The sequence below is a fragment of the Triticum aestivum genome, chromosome 5A (genome assembly GCF_018294505.1).
Source record: "Triticum aestivum cultivar Chinese Spring chromosome 5A, IWGSC CS RefSeq v2.1, whole genome shotgun sequence".
In the NCBI taxonomy this organism is placed as follows: Eukaryota; Viridiplantae; Streptophyta; class Magnoliopsida; order Poales; family Poaceae; genus Triticum; species Triticum aestivum.
This window is the reverse complement of record NC_057806.1, coordinates 636,328,628-636,331,485: the sequence shown is the minus strand read 5'-3', so window position 1 is coordinate 636,331,485 and position 2,858 is coordinate 636,328,628.

The following is a 2,858-nucleotide window of genomic DNA, read 5'->3' as shown; positions in this document are numbered from 1 at the left end:
AGGCTAGACAACATACATCTTATCAAAATATCAAACGAATACCAAATTCACATGACTACTAATAGCAAGACTTCTCCCTTGTCCACGGGAACAAACGTAATTACTCACAAAGCATATTCATGTTCATAATCAGAGGGGTAATAATATGCATATAGGATCTTGTAAGTGCATCTAGTGCCACCCCTAGTTGGTTTTGGAGTATTGATGACAAACCTAGTTGAGGGACTAATGTGTTTGTGAGAATTGCAGGATAACACAGGTAGAAGTCCCTCATTGATTCGGTTTTACTACCAGAGATGACCCCTAAAAATGTATGAAGACATTGAAGTCAAAGGTGGTATATGAAGATATTCACATTGAAGACTATGACAAGAGAAGACACTACATGAAGCCTATGGAGCTCGAAGACTTAGATCTTTCGTAGTTCTTTTTATTTTGTGTTGAGTCATAGGAACCACCGTACTGTTAAGTGGGGTCCAAGAGAACCAGTCAGAATGACTGAAGTGATGCCTAAACCAAAAACCTATGTCTTCGAGTGAAGACTATGAGAGCGAATCTTGTCTAGAGTCGGACAAGTCAGCTTTGCTTGTAGCCCAAGTAAAGTTGTCGTGTGAGTTTGAAATCTGACCGTTGGAACACGTGTTAGTTCCTTAGTGACCCAGGGTCATTTCGGACAAATCAGGTCGGGTTGCCAAGTGGCTATAAATAGCCCACCCCCTACAACCATAAACGGTTGGCTGCTCAGATTGAAAGTACGGCTTTTGTCGTTTGAGAGCAACCCACCTTGAAGCCTTTGAGAGAGAATTCCTTGCGAGGATAAAGCCCTAACCACCAGAGCCAGAGAGAATTGGGCATCACTTAAGTCTTCTTGTCTGTGTGATCTAAAGACTTATTGCACTTGAGGACTGTGCATCCTCCAGCCGGTTAGGCGTCGCGTTCTGAGCATCCAAGAGACATTGTGGATTACCGGTGAACGAAGTCTGTGAAGGTTTGGGAGTCTACCTTGAAGACTTACCAGAGTGGTTGGGCGAGGTCTATGTGACCTTATCTCAAGGAGAATACGGTGAGGACTAGGTGTCCCGAGCTGCGTGTTCAGGACTGGGTGTCCGGGACTGTGTGTCCTAAGGTTTAAATACCTAGCCGCTCCAAACAGACGTACAGTTGTCACAGCAACTGGAACTGGTCCAACAAATCATTGTCTTCAACGAGTCACTGGTTTCATCTTCACTTCCCTTTACTTACTGTTACTCCTTGTGAAGTCATTGTATGTTTGTACTATCATTTGTCTTCACTGAGTGACTGCGTGTTCTGTTTGGCTTCACAATATCTTCCTACCTGATCCTTACTACCTAGCTGCTATTAGTCTTTGTGCTTTCACTTCATTGAATACTTGACTATGGTTTGCCTAGTGTAGTCTACCTTCTGCTGCATGGTAATAGGTTTAATTTTATCGTTTGTCTTCAAAACTTCTATGTTCTGAAGACTTCCATAAAAATCGCCTATTAACCCCTCCTCTAGTCGATATAATGCACTTTCAATTGGTATCAGAGCAAGGTGCTCCCTTGTTCTGTGTGATTCGGTTTAACCACCTGGAGTTTTAGCTATGTCGACTGCAGGGATAATTAAAGTCTCCGCTGCGTGCCCCGTCTTCGATGGAACTGAATATCCCTACTGGAAGAATAAGATGCGCATGCATCTTGAAGCCATTGACGTCGACCTATGGTATGTCATCGAGAACGGTGTTCCCTAGGCTGGAGAAGGTGTCACTGCTGCTGATGTCAAGAAATTCGTTCAACTGGACTCTACTGCCAAGAATATCATCTGTGGTCATCTGACCAAAGGACAGTATGGCCGTGTGAGTGCTTTGAAGACATCTAAGCTGGTCTGGGACTGGCTCTCCAAGGTCAATGAAGGCATCTCAACCCAGAGAGATCAGAGAATCAGTGTCCTTCACAACCTCTTCAACCGCTTCAAGCGAAATGACAATGAGAATGTCCAGCACACATTTGACCGACTCACTGACATCACAAATGAGCTTCAAGCCCTCGGCGCCACTGAGATTACCAAACACGAAGTCGTCAAGACGCTGCTGAGATCAGTTGATAGTTCGTTTGACATCCTGGCCCTGATGATTCAAGAATGTCCTGATTTCAAGACACTCGATCCGTCTGACATACTTGAGAGGCTCAACACACATGAGTTTCAGCTTTCGGAGAAAAGAGATATCTACGGTCCAAACTATGGGCGAACTCGTGCCTTGAAGGCAAAAGTTGTCTCCTCATCTGAAGAAGAATCTGACAGCAGTTCTGATGATCCTGAAGACATTGGAAGGGAACTTGCTATGCTTGTCAAGAAGTTCCAGAAATTCACCAAGAAGAAAGGCTTCAGAAAGTCTTCCCGATCAAGTTCAAGGAATGATGAAGCTCCTGCTCATGACTACAAGAAGAAAACATGTCACAAGTGCAAGAAACTTGGCCACTTCATCTCTGAGTGTCCATAGTGGGACAATGAGAACAAAAAGAAGAAGAAGAGCAAGGAATATGACTCTGACGACAAGAAGAAGAAGAAGAAATACTCAAAGTCTTCTTCCAAGTCTTCCTCAAAGTCTTCATCACACAAGAAGAGCTCATCTGGCAAGGCACGTGCGTTTGTTGGCAAGGAAATGGATTCAGAGGAGGAGTCTGCTTCTGAGGAGGCGGAGGTGGAGTCTGAGGAGGAATCCGACTCAGGCGTCGCAAGTCTGGCTACAACATACGTTGCCAAGTCCATCTTCAACACTGAAGACAATGACTTCATCACCGACACCGATGCAAATGTCAAGGACTACTCCGCTTCTACCTACTGCTTCATGGAACGTG